Source organism: Tympanuchus pallidicinctus, unplaced genomic scaffold, assembly GCF_026119805.1.
Source record: "Tympanuchus pallidicinctus isolate F22 unplaced genomic scaffold, pur_lepc_1.0 scaffold6, whole genome shotgun sequence".
Taxonomy (NCBI): Eukaryota; Metazoa; Chordata; class Aves; order Galliformes; family Phasianidae; genus Tympanuchus; species Tympanuchus pallidicinctus.
The window spans coordinates 25,764,823-25,787,930 of NW_026294780.1; the positions used below are offsets into that span (position 1 = coordinate 25,764,823).

General features: G+C 35.7%; 1 long non-coding RNA gene across 1 annotated transcript; it reads left to right on the top strand.

Moving 5' to 3' along the window:
• Positions 1-9,741: 9,741 nt before the first annotated feature.
• On the top strand, positions 9,742-21,378 carry LOC128071617 (uncharacterized). The gene is made up of 3 exons (XR_008201913.1): positions 9,742-9,908; positions 17,962-18,081; positions 20,242-21,378. It is a non-coding gene; the product is annotated as an uncharacterized LOC128071617 (long non-coding RNA).
• The last annotated feature ends 1,730 nt before the right edge of the window (positions 21,379-23,108 follow it).

Consider the following 23,108-nt stretch of genomic DNA (forward strand, 5'->3'; position numbering starts at 1 on the left):
GGCTGAACTTTGTTTAAGGATAACTAATTTGAATGATAAAAGGTCATGGATCAAACATGAAGTCAATTAAAATAGATTTTCTAAGCTTATAGTGTCATTCTCTTGAATTCATTAGTGTGCATATATTCAAAGCTCAGTAATGAGGTGTGTTTTTGTTGGTTAGACTGAAGGCTAATAAAGGATCCTGAATTAAAAGAGTTGTGGAGTAAAATCCCTAATTTTGCCAGTAGACTGATAATCCAAGTCTTTTCCTCCCTGGTTGAATGCTGAAGCTGTAAGAGAACTGTAAAAATATAGATATACAAAGATTGATTGAGTGATACAAGTGCAATCTGAGCATGTTAAAAAAAAAAAAAAAAAAAAAAAAAAAAGGAAATGTAACTACAGAAACATTTGTTTTTTGTATGACAGCCTGATCGTAGGAAAAAAAGCTTGTGGTAGCTAGCTTAATGAAAATAAAGCTAATAAGGATATTCATATTTTAAAGAGCATTCTTTGAAATCTTAGACACCTTAAAAAAATTAACAAACATAATCAAACACTACTGCATTACTGTTCTAAATTTAGAATTTTATGATTAATTTGTACCTACAAAGTTTTGTTTGCCTGATTTATTAATAGTTTGGTTGAGTACCTCACATAGGGATGAGTAGACTCCAACCCAAATATTTATGTTAATTGGTATATTGCAATGCTTTCCTGATATAAAACATTGTTCAAAACACTGTTTAAAAACAGCTCTTGCTGAGAGAAAGAAAAAAATGCATGTAACTTCATCAATATTGTGTGCACGACTGAAATGACAGCAAAAGAATATAAAGGACAAACTTGAATGTCAGATAGATGTTTGTCTAAAAACTTGGTACATAGAAACATTGCAATTGCTAATTACACTGGTATGTATCTTCAGAACTAAGTCCTGTGTCCCCTGCTTGGAATTCACTGAAACACATTCTGTACTTTTATTTCAGCTAAGTATTTACTAATTGCATGTTTTAGCCAAGTATCTGAATTATAATTTAATGAAATTATTCAAGAACTATGTGAACTATCACATTTGATATGAAAGTTTGAAAAGTACATGTGGATTCTAGGAGTTAGAAATTTTAATAGAAACTCTGCATTTTCCATTAGAGAAAAAAATGTCAACTACAGTGTGATTTAGCCTAAACTGAGCACACAATCATAGCAGAAAAGGAGTCAAATAAACATATTCTACATATTCCTATCCTCCTTTTCCCCTCTCCTCCCAGTGTGTCTGTGCAAATATTAGGACTGACTAACATTATAATATTATTAAATGTTCCCCCTTCTGTAAATCTACCTTCCCTTTCATTTTATATTTTTCTATGGAAGGAAGAACTTCATAGTTCTCTTAGCTCACATTGTTACTATTTTAGACAAGATTAAACAAACAACGTATACACATGCATACCTACATGCATTTATATATGTAAAGTATCTACAAGGATTGATTTGCAAGTAATGCCTCCTATTTTATTATGCAGACCCATGGTGTTAAAGGTGAATGTTGGTGATATTGCATAGGGATTGAACCTTCTTGCCAGTATTCCTTTACATTTTGTTACTGTGTGACAGACAGCAGTAGAGGGGCAGTCTCACAAAGTGCTGTCTGACACATGAAGCAAAGGTGCATAATAAGTTCCTCCGTGTGTAAAATATTGAATCCACTGACATTTGTTGATGGTTGTTGAACACTTTATGGAAATCAAACCATGGATATGAGCACAGAGAGGCTGTGGGTGTTGCATTTCAACAGTAGTGACAGTGATATGAAAGACAGACTGTATTCTGGACGGCTAAGTGAAGCCGTCACACCACAAAATGAAGAGTTCTTGTTCTGCTCATCCACATGAATCAGCTATGAAAAACAAAGTGTTTTATCTGAGACTATGCTCTACCAAGCAATGTTTTTGTGTTCTTGTAATTTCCACGAAAATAGATGCGAGACATTACTTACAGAGTGACCTACATAAGCTACCCTGATGATGAATATCAAAAAAGTGTTTCTTAGGTCCATTCAAAATTTTGGAAAAAAAAAAAAAGAAAACACAACAGAACAAAAACATGTCAATGAGGTATTCTATAAGAGCAGAGAAAACAGTATATCCTGTTGGTAGTACCCAGATTTCTGAACACAGATGTTTCTAAACATTTAAGTAATTAGCTCTGAATGTCAGGAACTTAAATTCTAGTCTTGGAAAATAAGTCAACTTTAAATTAATGTAAGTCAGAACAGGCTTTTCTTTTTTCAAATTTAATGTCTTAAAGCATATTTTGAAATGAGTGGAATTTAGACTTTCCATTTCTTCCAAGCTCTATGCAACCTACAGTAAATCATATTTCCATATGAAAATCTTGTCAGTGGAATAAACTCTAAATCAGTAAATAATTCTTGCAAATTGTATGGGTATAAGTAAAGATTAAAGAAGTCACAGATTCCACAGTGCTAATGCTTTGAGATGAATTCACCTCACTGAAAATGGATGTCTAATGTTAAATAGATTCGTCATGCTCCTATAGAATTTATTTTGATTCATCAAATTAGGGTAACCTTAGGTTTTGTCTGTCATCTCTTAGTGAACAGATTTCACTGTTTCTGACTTGAAAACATTGCTTATCCCACAGAATCGTAGAGACTGGGAAAGAACTTGGGATCATCAAGCGCAACTCCCAATGTATAACTCATCAATCAAAAGCAATTAAAATAGTTATCTGTACATGCAGTGTCTTAGTTTCAGCTGGAATTGAATTGTTTTCTTCAGAGTGCCTGGTATGATGCTATGTTCTGGTTCTAGGAGAAAAGCAATTTTGAAAATGCACAGATGTTTAGAGTTACTTCTAAGCATTGTTGTACAGAGACAAGGCCATTCTCAGTGAAGGGCCCAAGGAGATGGGGAGGAAAGAATCAGGACAGCTGATTTAAACTGGCCAAATGTGTATTCCAGACCATATGACATCATGTGGAAGTAGTTATGAAGAGGTGGGAGTTCACACTCTTCCACTACTCAATGGCAAGGTGGGCATTGATTGGGTGGTGTTGAGCAATTATTTGTGCATCACTTGTTACATACATTTATTTATTTATATACAGTCATTGCTATTTTCTTTTTCCTTTTCTCTATCTTAGTAAATAGTTTTATCACAACCAACGAGTTCTACTTTGTTGATGTTTGCTTGTCAGAATCATAGAATCACAAGAGTTAGAAGAGACCTCTGAGATCAAGTCCAGTCCCCCTACTAATGTAGGTTCTATAGAATAGGTTGCGCTGTAAAGCATCCAGGTCAGTTTTGAATATCTCCAGAGAAAAACATGCCACAGCCTTGCTGGGCAGCTTTTTCACTTTTTCAGTGTTTTGTTACCTTCAAAGTACAGTTCTTTTTCATATTTGTATGGAACTTCCTGTGTTCCTGTCTGTACTTATTATTGCTTATTATCGTCTGTTTCTGGGCACCAGACAAGTGTTGACAAGATTTCCTCTCAGTCTTCTGTTCTCCAGGCTAAACTGGCTTTCAGTCTTTCCTCCTGAGAGAGGTGTTCCAGGCCCGTAATCATCTGTGCAACCCTCTACTGGACTCTTTCCAGAAGTTGCCTGCCTTTCTTGAGCTGAGGAGACCAGAACTGGACACAGTATTCCTGATATGGCCCCACCAGGACAGAGTAGAGGGGGAGGATCACCTCCCTTGACCTGTTGGCCATGCTCTTTTTAATACATCCCAGAAGACAACTGGTCTTCTTGGACACAAGGGTGCACAGCTGGTTCATGGTGCTTAGACAAAGTCACACTGCTTCTCACACTGTTCTGCCAATGGGTAGACTTGATATCCATAAGCTGGGAGGTAACCAAAGCAATATTCCATGATATTATATCCTGCAGTAAAAGCTGGGGAGGAGAAGGAAAAAGGTGAAACATTCTGAGTTCTGTCATATATTTTCCCAAGTAACCATTATGCTTGATGGAGCCTTAGTTTCCTGGAAATGTCCAAACATCTGCCATTTGAAGGGGAGTATTGAATTGATTCCTTATTTTGTTTTGCTTGTGAATGCAGCTATAGCTTTACCTGTTAAACTGCCTTTAACTCAATCTATGGGTTATCTCATTTTCAGCTCTCAGATTTCTACTATAACGCAAAAGTAATGGGCTGTGTTACTTGGTTGGTGCTTGGTTGCCTACGAAGTTTAAGCCACAACATAGACAGAAATATTTTAGTTACAGACTAGGACATATAAAATCACATGAATTAATCTTCACTTCCTCAGAGAGATGACAGATTAAAGGGACAAATAACAGGAGAGGAAGTGGGCAAGTACTGTGAAACAGGCAGATGATCAGTACAACAGAGAAAATTTTTCCATGAATATACTGTACAAATGTAACACAGCATAGCGAGAGATAACATTTCTAATCTTGTTTTCACTGCATGTCAGTCATAATTTATTATCACAACTGTGATCTATGGAACACATAGCTATATTTAACAAACATAAAAAAGTGTATTTGCTGAGATATGCCTCTGTAAGCTGACAATTTTATTTTTTATTGTAAACATTAAATATAGTTTTCTAGAAATAGAACAGTGTTTTTTTAATTTATTAAAAATGAGTTTGAAATATTAACTTATCATTCAGAGATTTTTAAAAGTGAAGCTCCCTCTGAAAAGCAAATAATTTTTATTAATTTTATTTATTTCATTTTCAAATAAATTTCATTAGTTAAGCTGTTTTTTCATTTTGTACTTCTAAAGCACATTTTTCTTTATTGTCAAATTTCTGATTGTACTAAAAGAAAGTTTTAGTTTGTATTATAATTAGATTATAATAGATTATAAAATTATTATAATTTTTACTTACAAAAAATGCTGGTTTTGGAATGTACTGTTTATCCTTACTATTTAGATGTGAAATGTGCCATTTCAAATAATTTCAGTTGCAGCTGATACTTGATCTGATTTGTGAAGCTGTAGAGATACTTTCATGTACAATTTCCTTACCCTTAGAAGATGGTACTATAGAAACTTGGCTCCAATGCCTATCTCTATTGCAGAGTTCATCCACATTTCATCTATGTTTATTGCTAATGAATGATTTACCTGATAATAGCAGGATAAGAAGAAAACAACAAAGCAATTATACATTTTTTTTTCCTCCTTCAGGCTATATTTATTGTGTTCTTAAAGACTTTTTCAGTCAAAGAGAAATAGGTGCATCTACATAATCATTTCAATTTAATTAATGTGACTTTTGGAGCAGATTCCCATGTTGTTCTAAGCACTGTCTTTGGATGAAATCTACGAAGAAGATATATTCTAGGTAGCTGCCTCATTCCTGAACAACCTAATTGAACTGGGCATTCAGTTCAATTTAAAGTTTTTTTGAAATGCTTAATTGGGGGGACATTGCATCCTCAGTACCATCTGTTTCACTGTGCAAGCCCAATCCTATATATCTGCATTACTTGCTAAAATTGACATATTCGCTGAGCCCAATTCAGTTTGGGCACACAGAGTAGCTGTACATGTGCAACACAGAAGGCAAATTAATATGAATAAATTATGGCATACAGTAAACACGTCATACGTATTATGGATATCTAGAGTATGATCAATACTTCTGATCTGTCTATGCATAATGGATATTCCTATGGTTACTGAGCATTTGTCCAAACAGTCATTTCTACAGCTATGCTGAGTGGACATCTAGTTAAATAAGAGTTCTTCACTTCTTGCAAGAGGCTTTCTGCTCAGAGAAATTGAGTCCTGTATGGAGGCTGACAACTGCTCTCTGAAAATTATGATTCACCTTCAAACAGAGGTCACAAAACAGACCATCTCTTGTTCATGATAATACCTGAGATGCTCCAAAAGTAATATCTCCTATATATTTCCATGGAAACTACAACAGATACAAAGAGTACAGTAGCACGATTTGAAAGAGCAAATTCTCAATTAGATTACACTATTTTTCAATCTAGTCATCACTATCAGTTAGCAGTGAACAGGAGCCTGCATGTAGCACTTGTCTTCCAGGACATGGCTTGTCTTTCATGTCACTATCACTCCTGTCGGAACACAACACCCAAAATTTCACTGTGCTCACATCTACCGCTTGATCCCCATTCATGTTCAGAAATCATAAATCACAGAATCACAGAATCACAGAATTGTAGGGGTTGGAAGGGACCTCCAGAGATCATCGAGTCCAACCCCCCTGCCAAAGCAGGTTCCCTACACCAGGTCGCACAGGTTGGCATCCAGGCAGGTCTTGAACATCTCCAGAGAAGGAGACTCCACCACCTCCCTGGGCAGCCTGTTCCAGTGCTCCGTCACCTCACTGTAAAGAAGTTCTTGCACACATTTGTGCAGAACTTCCTATGCTGCAGTTTCCAGCCGTTTCCCCTTGTCCTGTCTCCACTCACTACTGAAAAGAGTCCGGCCTCGCCATTCTGCCCCCCACACCTTAGATATTTATAGACCTGGATCAGGTCCCCTCTCAGTCTTCTTTTGTCAAGGCTGAACAGACCCAGTTCACTCATCCAAATGGATGTCAGTGGGTGCCATTTTTGTCAATATGTAGGAATTCAGTTACGCATTCTTGCTTCATAGCACTTCCATACCAGATGCTGCCATTGTGTGAGACTGCCTCTCTGCTACCATCTGTCAGACAGCAACAAAATGTCCTGGAGAATTGGATAGAAAGTTCAGTCTCTACTGTCATACCACCAACATCTGCCTCGGATGTCATGGATTGGTGTAATGAAATAGAAGGAGTTACTTTTGGAGAAGCACTTGCACATAGTTGTAATATTTGAAAGCAATAAATACAAGAATAATATAACATTAACTTGTTATTTTTAGCAGCAGTCACGTATCTATATACAAAAAAACCTCAAATCCATTAGGCTTTTGATCTTAATTCTGAAAACATTTAAAGCTCAGTTCATTCTCTGTCCTAAAACAGTAAGTTTTGATTTCTCATGTGAATACTCCTGAGCTTAACTCCTTATGAGCAGTCCTGTGGAGAAGGATTTCGGGGTCCTGGTGACTGAGAAGCTAGACATGAGCCAGCAGTGTGTGCTTGCAGTGCTTGCAGTCCGGAAGGCCAACTGTGTTCTGGGCTGCATTAAAAAAGGGGTGGCCAGCAGGGAGAAGGAGGTGATTGTTCCCCTCTACTCAGCTCTTTTGAGGCCCCATCTGGAGTACTGCATCCAGGCCTGGGGCCCCCGTACAGGAAGGACATGGAGCTCTTGCAGCAGATCCAGAAGAGGACCACTAAGATGATCAGAGGGCTGGAGCACCACTCTTTTGAAGAAAGGTTGAGGGAAGTGGGCTTGTTTAGCTTGGAGAAGAGAAGGCTCCAGGGAGACCTCATTGTGGCCTTCCAGTACTTGAAGGGAGCATATAAACAGGAAGGGGAATGGCTGTTTATGAGGGTGGATAGTGTTAGGACAAGGGGGAATGATTTTAAATTGAGACAGGGGATGTTTAGGTTAGCTATTAGGAGGAAGTTTTTCACGCAGAGGGTGGTGACACAGGTTGCCCAAGGAGGTTGTGGATGCCCCATGGCTGGAGGCATTGAAGGCCAGGTTGGATGTGGCTCTGGGCAGACTGGTCTGGTGGTTGGCAACTCTGCAACCCTTCTTGGCAACCCTGGTTGGCAACTAGGGGGGGGTTGAAACTCGATTATTATTGTGGTCCTTTTCAACCCAGTCCATTCTGCGACTCTACGATTCTATTAAAAGCAAAACCTGTTTTTATGGCTGCAAATTAAACTCTCTAGATTAATGAACTGTTTTCTTTTAAATAGAAATTGAATTTGACAGTGATAGAGACTAAAGAGTGTAGACTCCAATTGTAAATTGACAGTCAGTGCTGAGCATTTATACTCTGCCTTTCCGTGTAAGCTTGCTCTTGAGTTACAGCCAGTGATGCTTCTATTCTTACTCCTACAAATGTTCCCATTTAATCAACTTTGCTACTTCAGGATTTTCTTTGCCAGCTACTGGGATTACCCTTCTGATATCAATGTGAGCATAAATATAAAACAGTGACTGCCAAAGACAATTACTTCTGCTGCTCCTAAGTTGTATGTTTAGTCCTTTTTCAAGCTGATTAGATTTACTTTAATTGCATTCAGTCAGCTGATTATTCTAATTACAAACAGTTTAATAAATGATAGTGGCTTAAATGAATTAAGTTGCACTCTGTCAGAAAATATTTTTTCTATTATATAGGATAAATTCATAGGAAATTACTCTCTATACATTCACCAAATGCGTATTTTTGCATAAAAGAAATTATGGTCCTTTTGTCCATATGGAGTCGATATTTCCTTAAGTAGAGTAGGAAGCTAAAAATAGAATACAGAGAAAATACTGAAAAACAGGCATTGCTTTCTTATATTATTGTAGTAAATTCTAATAACAGATATAGGTAAAAGATTTTTTATTCCAGAAGTCACAAGAGTAAGAAATCAGGTTAAAAAACATTTGCACTGAGATTAGGGAGAGATTCTTAGCTCACTAAAAAAGTCATTTCACTTTACTGAAATATATTTCTTGTATGTATCATATATACCACAAAGACAGTTCTTCTTCAGACTGTATTTTCTATTGACAGAGTATTTTTACCTGTAATATATCTGTTTTAACAGTCCAGGAATGAAAAGGGCAAAGGCTGTGTGAATACAATTACTAGTTTGAACTGAAACTCAGTATTAAGTGTCAATCTGATATATAATTATCTCACACTCTCAGTTTCTAACTTGATTTGACTTTCTTAGGTTATTTAGTAAACTAAGTATATTTTTTTTGTGTGTGCATGTGCTTTGTATGCAAATGAATCAAGCACATTGTTCAAGACGATTTTCAGCTCTTATAACAGATAAAAGTGATATAGACATCTAATTCTGTTAGATTCTTTTTTTTTTTTTTTTAATATATATATATTTAAAATATTTAAATGGACAACAAAATCCTGCAAAATTTCACAACTTTTCAAAGAATCATGGAATCACAGAATCAGAATCTTTTGAGTTGGAAAGGACTTTTTAAGGTCATCTAGTCCAGCTTCCCGGAAGTAACCTCGGACATTTACAGCTAGATAAGGTTGCTCAGAGCCTGGTCCAGCCTGACCTTCTACTACATCTCTGGGCAACCTGTTCCAGTGCCTCACCATTCATATTTTATTTTTCCCCCATATCCAATCTAAATCTCCTCTCTTTTATTTTGAAATCATTTTGCGTTTTCTTATCACAACAGATCCTACTGAGGAGTCTGTCCTCTACCCTTTTATAGTTCCCCTTTAGATACTGTTAGGCTGCTATCAGCCTCCCCAGAGCTCTCTTATCTCCATACTGGACAGATCCAGCTCTCTCAGCCTGTCCTCAGAGGAGAGATGTTCCATCCCTTGGATCATTTTTTTGGCCCTTCTCTAGATGCACTCCAACAGGTCTATGTCTCTCCTGTACTGAGAACTCCAAATCTGGATGCAGTACTCCAGGTGAGGCCTCACCAGTGCAGAGTCACTTCCCTTAACCTGCTGGTCATGCTTCCTTTGTTGCAACCCATGATACAGTTAACTGTCTGCACTAGGAGGGAATGTTGTTGGCTCATGTCCAGCTTACCAGTCCCTGGCACTAGCTATGCATTTTTGCTGATTATGAACAAGTGCCTGCACGCTGCACTCCTAAAATTCAGCAGAGGTAGTACACTGTGTCACAGCTGCTGTGACTGTGCTCCATTGCTCCATTACATCACTATTCATTCTGAGAATATTTTTTTCCTAATATCCAATTTGACCCTCTGTTGATGGAGGATATTATCTCTTGTCTTTTCACTAGTTACCTGGGAGAAAAAGCTAATCATCACCTCACTACAACCTTCTTTCAGGTAGTGTGATAACGTCTCCCCTGAGCCTAATGATCTAAATATAAATACAATATGAAAAAAAAAAAAAAAAAAAAAAAAAAAAAAAAGGAAGAAAAAAAAGAAAATCTAATATCATTGAGTTTACTAGCTGTTATCAACTTATCTCAATAGAAATAATTTTTGAATTTTTTCTTCTAATGAGCATAATTCACACACATACTACTTCTGAAGAATTTTTTGTTGAGTCTGAGATGTTAATCATACACTGTCTGTCCAATTAACTTGTTTTATTATTTATGTTACCTTGAGGTGGGTGTCTTCTTTTTAAAATTTTCCTACAGGTGAGAATAAAGCTTCTTTACTAAGTCTTTTAAGTTTCATTTGTTGGCATGAAAACTGTAGTGATTATAGTCATGTAGAACAAACCTTTGAACTACTAACTTTATATATAGATTAATTATTCAAGTGTTGTACAAGCAGATGATCTGGAAAGTTCGTAAATTGTCAGCTACCTTGTGGAATGGTCTTTCTGAGTGAGAGTTTATTCTTCTAAGTTAAAAGAGGAGACCTTCATCTTTACTCACTTCATACATAAATTAATTACAAATTTGAGCTTAGAGAAAAGATTTCATATTTTTATGATTTACTTCTCATCCATGATCAGTACAGCAGCAGCTGTTGTCTTCTACACACTGTGCCAGTTCTCTGTGAATACAGCAGTAGAAGCCTAGATCACTGTGAGGCATATACGTGAGGTTTTTTCATATTAAAGTGTTCCCCCTAGGGGAAAAAAAATATATCTTCAGTGAAATATTGAAGATTTCTGGTGATGCCAGAAGCTGTACATAGATTATATTGATAATTCCTATTAATTTTATCAGAATTTCTTACTACTTTCTTCCAAAAACAAACAAACAAACAAAAAACATCCAACCAAACAACAAAAAAATTCTTTTTTTTCTTCTTATTCTTCTAAATATTTTGTTGTGAGAATATATATTTAAATGTCTATTTATATATGATGTAATATAATAAAATATTTAAGCAATTGGTTAGTCTTTAATACATCTTTCTCTTATGAATTCACCTGTATTTGCAAATAAAACATAGTAAAGATTACTGACAATTAAATAATTTATCTGCTCCTAGAATAAAGTAAAAAATGAATAAAGACATTAAAAATATAAATTTGAATTGACATATAAGAATCCAAAATTCCCCATTAGGTATCTAAACTTGTTTTAGAAACTCTAGTGTGGCAATTAATCAATATGAAAAATTTGCATTCTGAGTGGGCAAAGAATATTTTCATTCATAAATTTATTTTTGTTTATTATTATTGTGGTTCATGTGAGAGTGGAAAAAATAGACTCTTTAAAATAGCATTTTCTATTCCAATTTGCTAACATGTATTTCACATTTTAATCACTGCACAATAGAATTAGCTGAAAGTGATTTATTTTTCCTTTTACTTATATAATATGAGATGCTAGTGTTCCTGTAATATATTAAAATTGTCTTGATTATGTACGAGATTTATAGCTTCAATAGCTTTGCAACTTTAATGTGCATAACTTAATGAAAATATTAGATACAGAGTATAAAAAATATTTTTCCAACATCTGATAGATTCATTCTGCTTATAAATTGCATTTGTAAAGATTAAAAACTCTTTATTAATCAATTTCATATTGTGAATTCCAAAGAAGTACTTCCTTGTAATGTGATTTTTTTTTTTTTACCCATGATGGGAAATTTTCTTCCCCTCTCTCTTTTTCTCTCTCTCTCAATCTCTCTCTACAAAAAAATAAAAAATAATTTAAAAAATAATAATTATTATTAATGCTTTTAGGTTTAATGAGATTTCAAAGATTGACAGGTGAAGTGGAATTTTGTCAGTTCCTTTCACCCATTATAGTTGACCCAATTTCAACTAAAATAAGGTTAATATTCTTCCTAAATATGATATCGTGTCATATTTTGGATTTAGGATGAGAAGAATGTTGATAATATGACAGATTCTTGGTTGTTGCTGAGCAGTTCTTACAAAGTCAAGCTTCTTAGAGTACCTTAGCATTGAGGAGGCTGTTGTTGTAAAAGGAGCTGTGAGGGGACAGAACGAGGACAGCTGATCCAAACTGGCCAAAAAGGCTATTCCATAAAATTTGCTGTTATGTTTAACGATAAAATGAGGGGAGTTGTCCAGAGGGGCTGCTGCTGCTCAGGGACTGGCAGGACTTATGAAGGTGCATTGCAGCATCACTGTATATTTAGTATTTATCATTATTTTTCTTTTTTTTCCTTTTTTTCTTTTTTTCTTTTTATTTTGTGTGTGTGTGTATGTGTTATTAAGCTCACTAAATCTCATCTCACAAGTTTTATATTTTTTCTAGTTTTCTCCCTCACCTTTAAGCAAGGAGTAAGCATACAGCCGTATGGTGCTTATCTGCCTGCTGGACTAAACCACAACTGCAGTCAAAGAAATCAGACTGTTCAGAGACAAAGTATTTGAAGACGTATGTTCTGTGATGATCAGACAGAAAAGAGAAGAGATTTCACCATACATTGACACCCAAGGAAGCTCTCATTATTCTAAAAAGAATTAAGTAATATTTATTTTTAAAAATACATAAATAAAACAGTTTGCAAACTTCTGTCCTAGAAGTATCTAATAGGCGTAACATTGCTAATTAATGCCTCCTTGAGCTTGCCTTTTACAAAGCTGCTGCAACTCGAAAATTCATGTAGTAGGAAATTCAAGGTAGCAAAAGTGAAAAGAATTCTCCATTCAGCAATTATTTAGGATGTATTGATTAACTTATATTTACTTGTTTATTTAATATATACGTATTTGGCAAAATATGCATATCCAGTACAGTGATCATTTAACACATCTCCATTTTAGTTCCTTCTTCTCATTTCAGACAAGTTCAGCAGTAATAACTTATGTGTCATTCTTCAAATTTTGTAAGATTCTTCTAGAAAAAAACAAACAACAACAACAACAAAAAAACCACAGAAAATCTCAAAACCAATTAAGTATAAAAATAAATAAGAGGGGAAAACAAACTAAAAACAAGTAAAGCGGGATTGGAAACTGTAAAAAATAATTAGTTGTCAGACTGTGTTCTTATTCATTTAGAGGTTCACAAATTTCCCAAGTATTAACATGTATCTCAGTTCCACAAAAGTTTTATCTTTCTCAGCAGAAACAGATAATCATTGTTTTTTTGTTTTACTAGCGTATATTTTTTCCTAAAGAAAAAAATGACTAAGAAATGATGGTCTCATCTCACCTAATTTTACACCTAATTTTACACCTAGTTAAACCTATGTTTGATGGCTTTTTGTGTATAATCATTGGATATAAACAGGCACACTGAATGATGAAAAATTCACTTCAGTCAATATAAATAGAATTTAAGATAACTGTAAATGACATAAAAATCTATCTATTCTAAATTAGATGAAATGGATCTCACCCTAGAAGACTGATATTTACTTTCAGAGATTTTCCTAAAAAGGAGCTTACTCCTGAATTGAATTTGCTGAAATTCCTATGAGACTCAGAATAACACCTTAGCTGTTTTTCTGCTATTCTCAATTCATAATAATTCATAGGAACAGATTCATAATCTGTTGTTTGGATAATAAAGCTCACTTTAAATATTTAATTAAAACATAATTAAAAACAGTAAAGATAGTTGATTAGATAATACACATTACTAAGGAAATAAAGGAATGAAAAATCTTGGTCAGTTGACAAGACTAAGTTTCTAGAAAAGAGATTTTTGCTAACAAACAACTATGGTAGCAGCATTTTAAACAGATTTTATTAGCAAGCCAGAGACTCGCAGCTCAGTTTGTTTAAACTATTTTAAAATAAGATAATTCTACTAAATTTGAGTCTTGTTTGGAAGTACTTACAAGTTGTATGGATATGGTCCTGGTTAAACAGTGCTGGATGTCCGTGCTCGAGAAGGTGTGGTTGGACCAGATGATCTCCAGAGTTCTCTTCCAACCTTAACAATTCTGTTCCCCCTCTACTCTGCCCTTTTGAGTCCGCATCTGGAATACTCTGTCTACTTCTGGGCACCTCAGTTCAAGGACAGGAAATTTAATGAGTGTCCAGCACAGAGCCATAGAGTTGATTAAGGGAGTGGAGCATCTCCCTTATGAGGAAAGGCTGAGGAAGCTGAGTCTCTTTAGCTTGGAGGAGTCTGAGGGGTGACCTCATTAATGTTTATAAATATGTAAAGTGTGTGTGTATCAGGAGGATGGAGCCAGGCTCTTCTCAGTGACATCCAATGATAGGACAAGGGGTAATGGGTGCAAGCTGGAGCATAGAAGTTTCCAGATATATACGAGAAAAAAAGAACTGCTTCACAGTAAGGGTAATAGAGCATTGGAACAGGATGCCCAGAGAAATGGTATGGTCTCCTCTGGAGACATTCAAAACCCAACTGGATGCATTCCTGTATGAGGTGATCTAGATGTTCCTGCTCCGGCTAGGGGATTGGACTAGATGATCTTTTGAGGTCTCTTCCAAACCGTGACATTCTGTGATACTGTGACACATTCTGATTCTGTAATTTTACAAAATAAAGTTATATTTTTCTATTAGGAGTTAGGAAATCACTGAGCTTGAAACTCAGCATGTATGTCTAAACTAAGCAGTAAATACGTGTCTCTTGATCAGTTTGTGGAACTGACTGAACAGATGGAGCTATATGATGATTTCATCCTGAAACAAGATAAGAGACCATGGGCACAGACCATGCCCAAACAGATAAATCTTTGCATCTGAGGAAAACATTCATACATGAACAAGGAGAGGATCTCTATATGTTCTAGAAGACTGCTTAGGTGCCATGCTGACTGGATAACCTTCCCTGAAGGCATGTCTGTGGATAAAACATACCTCATTTTCTTAAGGAAAAGTTAGTTGAGTTAGATGGAACTGCCTTTCATAATGCAAAAAGAGCTGCCAGGCGCTATCGAGTTCATAGCCAACATCCCTTTTTTTTCATTTATTTAATCATTTTGAATTTTAATAAGCTATCTTGAATTGACAAAATCTGATCACAAAGCAACAGACCTGGAATCACTTTGGCTCTTAGAACTTGATTCTGCAAGTATTTCAAAGTCAGTCGTTTTCCGGTAGAGACAGAGGAGAGGCTTGGCTTCTTTTGAACATTTTAAAAAAGGCAGTATGCCATACTATTATGTGCATTCCACTACAGGCAGTACAAAGTCACTGGTTGTAGCAGAAGTAAAATGGGATTTTCTGCGTGTCAGATGTATTGCTTAAGTGATGGAAATGAAAATCTCCTCCTCTAGCACTTCAGCTTCTTAAGCAATGCTTTTGTTATAAGAAAAAAGTTAACTTTAGTGCTATCTCTGCTGGAATCCTTTCCTGCTGCTGTAACATTGCTTTAATTTAACATCCTTTTTATGTCAGTGGAACTGTTGAGTATATAGGGGGAAACTGATAGCATAAATTGTGTTCATCCTGTTCAAGAAATCTGTACTTTTATCTTGCTTAACCAGGCTTAGTTCAACACATCTCTTAAAAAAATCCCCTCGTCTGCACATCCGGAAGATGCTGGGGGAGATTTTTCAACATGACATGGCTAGTAATTTAAAACAGACTTTTTCTCCCTTTGTTATCAAGGTGCATGACTAGTGTTTGACCATTAAAATGTGATTGATGTAAAAGTGTCACTATTTAAAATATCTGTAACTGTGTAAATATTATTGGGACACAGTGAGTTCACTGACCTGCAGTCTCAGATGAGTACTGAGTTTCAAGAGGTCAGTGCTACTTTTTCAGACACCAGTGTGATGTTTTACAAAGACAGACATATATATATCATTTTTAAAATATAGAGACTCCAAAAGATAGATAATTATCATTTTTTAATTTTATTCTGAAGCATATTAAAGTAAAAGCTAAATTTTTAAGAAACTGAACTTGTATTTACAAATTCAAATGAGGAAGCTAATACAACACATAGTAACTTTTTTAACAGTAGAGTATTGAAAATATGGTCCTGGATGAAGCATTTTAAGACAAAATAAGAAAAAATAAATGTATGTGGGGGGTGGGGAAATACAGAGGAATGTACTGATTTGTATCCAGGATGTAAACTTAGCATTCCTTTTTTTTGAAACATTAGATTCAGTGATTATCTTTCCACATTGATTCAAGGGAAAGAGGAAAAAAAAAAAAGAAAAAAGGCAGTCAAGGACAATATTAATAGTTCAGCTACAATATCTTCAACTCTATCTATGATAACTAAACAAGTGAATCTTTTATGGCAAGCACTCAGCAGAATTGTGAAAACACTTTCATTTTCAGCACTCCATTTTATCTCCAATTCCTGAGTAATCATTAACTCAACCTGTTTTCATGCCTTTCACTTTTCACTGCTTCTTCCAATCCCCTAAAAGAAGGCATGGGATTGTGAGAAAAACTGATTTGGACAAGAGAAAGTAAAGTTGTCAAAAATGAATATTCCTGATTTTCTAAATACTTGTCTTTTTTCTTTAATACATTCAGAATTTTTTTCTTTTTTTTTTTTTTTTTTTCTTAAGCAAAACCAATCAAAACAAAAACAAAACCAAAACAAACAAACAAACAAACAAAAAAGACAAATCCTTCTGTGTCATTTAATGAAACCGAAATTAATAGTTAAATACACTGGCAATAAAATGCTAGTCATGAGGATTTTCTTTTCTTTAAAAATTCAAATAAATTATATTCACTAGGTAACTTTACTAGCGAACCTGGTTTTACCAGCAGGTACCTTCAATGCAAAAATTAACTGGAAAGGCAATAATTTCATAAACTATATTCGTTTAGTTAACATACCATATGTTTTACAATAATATATTTTACCTTCAGTAATTAAAGAAAAATAAATGAACAACAGATGCATATACACAAATGTGGATTATGAAACTCGGATATCAAGAAATATGATTTCACACAATTGTATTTACATTTACTGCATTTGAAAATAATTTAAAAAGTTGCTATATATTCATGGAAGCCATGAAGAACTTATGATACTGAAAATCATGCCTGTCACTTTGTTTTTCATGTGGTCTCCCATATTTCCCTTTTCCTATTTCAAGTAATTTATATTGCAATTTTATGGCTATGGCAGATGCTTTTCCTTCAATAATTAATTTGTTAAGGTATTATCCAGAGAACTTGTAGAGTACATTCAGTCAGGCTATAGGCATGGAGGTGTGTTCCATATCTGGGCTTGTTAACAAGTTGTACCATTCTAGGTAGATCTTCTAAAACCTAGAGGTGTCTTAATGCTTAAGTGAAATCTGGAGTCAGCAGATGCCCAGAGCATGTGTTTTGCACCCACTACTGACTTTTAAATGTTTTCATTTAACTTATCATCATACATGATTTGGTTTATTTGTCAATGTTCAGGTAAAAGAGTCTGTTTCTTGGGACAGAATTCCAAATATACAGGTGTAATGTCTTAGTATTCACTTCATGGTTTTATTCCAGAGGATAGTACAAATAAAACTCTGATACCATGGAAGTTGCCTCAGACATAGAAGAAACAATTGGGAATACTGTGAGGAATATGTAAGAGGGTCTTTATAAATCTAAGAAAAGCAAAAAAAAAAACCAAAAAACTGAGCTAAGATGTGTATGTGACATCATTTCACAAAATCATTTATGCATACAGATAACATATTTACTAGCTATGCCATGTTTTTATTCTCGTGTCTATTGACTGCAAACAAACAAACAAGAAAAAAACAACAATAAAGAAACAAAAACACCACAAAGAACACAGCTGGAACAAACTTTATTTTTTAAACATTAAATCAAGCGCTGGTTTTCCAGGAAATTCTGGAGAAACTGTATTATCTTCAATATGGATTTCAACTTCAGATTCTCTTTTAAGGTTAGCAATCTACGGGGGGTTTCAATGTAGACAGAAGTAGATGCATTTTTAAAGGTACAGTTCAACTAATTATGCTATTTTTGTTGCTGTTTTTGTTTTTTTATTGTTTTACTTTTATTCTGAATTCTATCAAGACATGACTCCTCAGCCAGCTGACAGTATTGCCTCAGGAACTGACAGCTCCCACCAGGAGACTGCTGTCATGGGAAGGTAAGTTGGGAGGATTCTTTTACTAACGGGATCTACAGTGAAAGGTATATCAGGCTTTGCTCACTTTTTCCTCAGAAATCATTCTGGAATAATAAATAACCAGTTTATCATCAGCTTTGGAAAAGAAGTGATCTTTGAAGTTCTTTTTATGCCCCTGATTATTGAATTCATAGAACTTTGACAGCTTCAATACATTTAATGCACTTAATACATTTTAAAGAGTGTTTCAGGGACTTATAGATGCCCCAGTGTGCATCAAAAAGAGTGTCAAGGAAGGTGATCCTCCTCTTCCCTGGTGAGGACTCACCTGGAATATTGTGTCCAGCTCTGGGCTTTGCAGTACAAAAAAGACAGGGATTTCCTGGAAAGAGTCCAGAGGAGGTTCACAAAGATGGTAAAGGGCCTGGAGCACTTCTCTCATGAAGAAAGGCTGAGCGACTTCAGTCAGTTCAGTCTTGAGAAAAGAAAACTCAGAGGGAATCTGATCACTGCCTATAAATTTCTAAGGTGCAAAAGGCAAAGGGACTAGGCTGGGTGTGGTGATAGGGTGAGGGGAAATGGCCACAAACTGAAGCATAGGAAGATTTGCACAAATGTGCAGAAGAACTTCTTCAGTAAGGGTTACAGAGCACTGGAACAGGTTGCCCAGAGAGTTTGTGGAGTCTTGTCTGGAGACATTCAAGACCTGCCTGGACACCTGCCTGTGCAACACGGTTTAGGGAGCCGCTTTGGCAGTGTGGTTGGACTAGATAATCTCTGGAGAGCCCTCCCAACTCCTACAGTTGTGTGATTCTAACATACAAAAGTCCCCAAAAGGTTTGGGAGGAACAGCACTTAATTTCTAAAAACTGCGTGGAATTTATCTGTGACTTTGGAGACATATAGAGCCTGTTTGGTCTTGAGTTGTTTTACACTTTGTGATAAATGTTTCTTCCACTGGGGGAGAAACTGGTAAAGAAAAGCCATTCCAAGGTTAGCTTGAAACAACGTGACTAATTCTGTTTTATTTTACTTTCTGAAAACGGCTGCTTTGAAATAAGTAGACCAAAGATGGAAAAGGAATATTTGTTTCAGAAATATCATACAGAAATCCAACTAAATAATCAATATTGAGGTTTATCTGCAACAAGTTTTTGTTATTCCTCAGCTAACATTCATATTGTTTTTATGACATGTATGCAATGTGAATGAATGAAGTTGGAAAAGATGTAAGTTGCTCTGCCTACACATTTGTCAGTATACTGTTAGAGATTCATATATTGCTGATGGATTAGGTATACTTCAAGATTTCTATTTTAAAGGAATGATAATCTGAACAAATGTGTTAATTCATTGAACAAGAATCCAGCAGATTTCAAAGAGATGTAATCAGAGTAGATTTTATATAGTGACTTTTTAGAGTTATTATGTAACAAGACAGGGAAAGAAAATGACATTTCATGGAGTAAATTCACATAAGCTCCAAAGAATGAATAAGGTGACTTGGAGCGCCTGCCCGAAAAGGCTGCTGTTCAGGTCTCCAGCTAACCATAATGAAAAGACATGAGGTGTTCTATGAGCAATTGACAGAAGCTGTGTGATCAGCAGACCTTGAAAACAAAGAAGTTGTTAGGATGTGCAGAGAGAAAATTAGAAAGGCAAAAGTCCAGCTTGAACTCAATTTGGCCTTTGGGGAAAAAAAAAAAAAAAAAAAAAACTGTTTTTGGGACAACAACAACAACAACAACAACAAAACTTTTTACAAATATATTAACAGTAAGAGGAGGACCATAGAAAATCTTCATTTTTTACCGCATACAGCAGGAAATGTGACTGCTAAGGAAAAGGCTGAGGTTGTCAGAGCCTGTCTTTAAAAGTCAGATCAATTATCCTCATTGTACTCTCTACCCCCTGGAAGTCTGTCCTGGAAGTCTGAGATGGAGAGCAGAATAAACCCCCTCAATTCAGATGGAAATATTTAGAGATCTGTTACACCACCTGAACACTTGCAAGTCCAGGGGGCTAGCGCCTCCAGCTGGCAGAGATGATAGTCAAGCCACTTTCTATCATTTATCAACATTCCTGATCAAGTGGAGAGGTCCCAGAGGATATGACTCTGGGCAGCCTGGTCTAGTTGGTGACACTGCACATAGCAGGGGAGTTGAAACTAGATGATCATTGTGGTCCTTTTCAACCCAGCCCATTCTACAATTCTATGATTGTAGGCTTGCCAATGTGACTCCTACGTTCGAGAAGATTTGTAAGGAGGATCTGGAGAACTACAGGCTTGCCAACCTGACTTTCATGCAAGAAAAGGGTATTGTGTGATCTCTTGAAGGAGATCACACAACATGTGCAGGGCAGCCAGAAAGATCAGGCCCAGCCAGTATGGGTTCATAAAAGACAGATCCTGCTTACCACAGGTCCTGCTTACCCAATCTAATTTCGTTCTATGATTGAGTGACCCACCTGAATAATAGAAAATTACAGAAGATAATATATCTTCCTCTAAAGAGATTATCTTTACTTTATGAAAAACGTTTTAAAATTGTGCTGATTTTTAATTGTAGGCAATATTACTTCAAGTTTGTATCTGTTGTAATATCTATCTCTGTCATTAGCATTTTGCATAGCCATTAACTTCTATCTATCCATATATGTAAATATTAATACTCTAGAATTTTATTTATTACCTAACTCTATTATAATTTACTGTACAATATTATACAGCTATTCTAGATCAGTATTAGTATTCAGTTCTCACTAGTATCCTCAGTGTCTCCAAATTCAGGATATGTTATGATTTCCATGGCCTTGTCAGTAATTCTTCCTTACAGTTGGCGTGTAAATGTAGCCCTTTGAGTTGTATTCATGGAGGTAACTTGAACCACTCTTGATTCCGTAAACTGAAATATTATTACTTCTCTGATTCAATATTTTAGCTGTTTCTGGTTATCTGCTAACAAATTAAATTTTGACTCTTTGACATTTGGATAGAGAAGGCCTTTAAAATTAACTTTTTAAAGATTTGAAATACAGCTCGCAGAGCCCAGAACTACCATCTTCAGTTGTCCTCTGCTATTCTCCAGAATTTTGAAATCATTCACAGCATTCTACAAAATTATTTTCAACTATCTCAGCCAGTTAGAAGAATTATTTGCCTGCCTACTCTTATCCTTGTGTCAACGGTTTACGGTCTGGTTTGGCCCACTTCCATGACTAGTAGGGCGGGGGGATTTTGCAAAATCAGTACCTCCAGACAAAAAGGGAACAGGGGACCCCAAAATAATTAAAAAACAGCAGCAACAATCGGAGGAGAAACAAATTTACTAAATACAGTATCAGAATGCAAGATAATACAATGTAATTAGAATTGAAGCTAATAAATCAAATATAATGAGAGAGAGAGAGAGAGAGAGAATGTCCAAAAGGTGGATAGGCCTCACCAAATTGCTGAGATGAGATGCGCAGTCCAGTTGAGCAGTAAAGAGACAGGAGGAGAGCCAACAAAGAGCGGATGAAAAAGAGCTCATCAGGTGATCTTGCCAGGAGCTATATCTCCTCTCTGTGACTGCAAATTCCCCTGGGCAATGTAGCACTTCTCTTCCGGGCAGGTACCCAGAACTTGAACAGTTAAACTCCCAGTGTACTACATGATGTTATGATGCGGATTACCAAAAACCAAAAATCACAAAACCATGACACCTTGTCAGGCATATTGTCACATTTCTCTACTAAGTTTTGCCTCAGAAAAATAGGTATATTTCTCTCTCTTATTCCTACTGGGATCCATACTGTCAGCCTGAATAACAAACTCTGCATTCTTCATTCTAATTCCACTGGTCATTCACTGAACAATGAATGGTTGTATTACTGCAGAATTAATCCTTTTATCTAATATGGACAGAATATCTCTTGGGCACAAAATCATTCGTATAGTGATGAAGTCAACTTTTTTGATAAACAAAAAAATTTTAGATTTTCTATTGCTTTAAAAAATTCTATAGTCTAACATTAGATATATATTTATGCTGCATATGTACTTTGAAATAATATATTTTTCTGGCGTGTAACTGAAACTCTACAGTAACTTGACAGTTTGAAGAAAAGGTACAGGCAGAAATCACAGTTGGTCTGGTTTCAGACAATCTCATAATTAATGGATAGAAGAATAGCATCTGCAAAAGCAGGTCTTCAAGAATTTTGCTTTCCCTTTCCCACCCTGCTCAGTCTGTCTCTGAATAAAACACCTTGGGAGACAGCTCCCCATTCCCTTTGCTTCATTTTTTATAGCCAAACATGAAGTTATGCAGTGTAGAATATCCCTTTTCAAGTAAGCTGATCTAGTTCTTTCTACTAAGGGAGAAGTATAGAAAAAAAGAGAAATCTTTGAAGTTGTGCAAGAACCAGTGATAGCCAAACAAATGGTTTGTTATCAACACTTCTTTTCTCCACAAAACCAAAACCACAATGCTGCAAAAGCTGCTATGAGGATAGTTAATTCCATCCAAGCCTTACACAGTGTATTTATAAATACTTCTTTTGAAAACAAGAAAACAAATGAGCTGTGGAATATTATTGTAGTGAAAGTATTATTTCCATTCCCATATTTTCAGTAATCTTATTCCTCTCACCTCTATATCTCTGATAAGAAATATTTTTATTTTCTTCTTGTAGTGTAGGACAAGTGACCTATGTTTTTTTTAACCAAATTTCACATCCCAACTTAACTGAATTTCTCAGCAGCATGGTCACATTCAGACTTCATTTATTTCTTTGAGTTATGTGAACTACTCTACAGTGTAGAGTACAATTAGACTTGAGGAAAAAAAAAATAAATCACAGAATGGTTGAGAGGGATCTTCAGGTCCTACTGGCCCCAATCCCTTTACTCAGGCAGAGACACCCAGAGCAGGCTCCCAGGAGGATATCCAGGAAACATTTAAAAGTCTTCAAGGAGACCCCAGAACCTCTGGACAATCTGCACAAGTACTCTGTTACTCTCACAGAAAAGAAGTGCTTTCTGATATTTAGATGAAACCTCTTGTTTTTTCCATTTGTTCCCATTGCATTGTATCTTTAGCAATGCTGA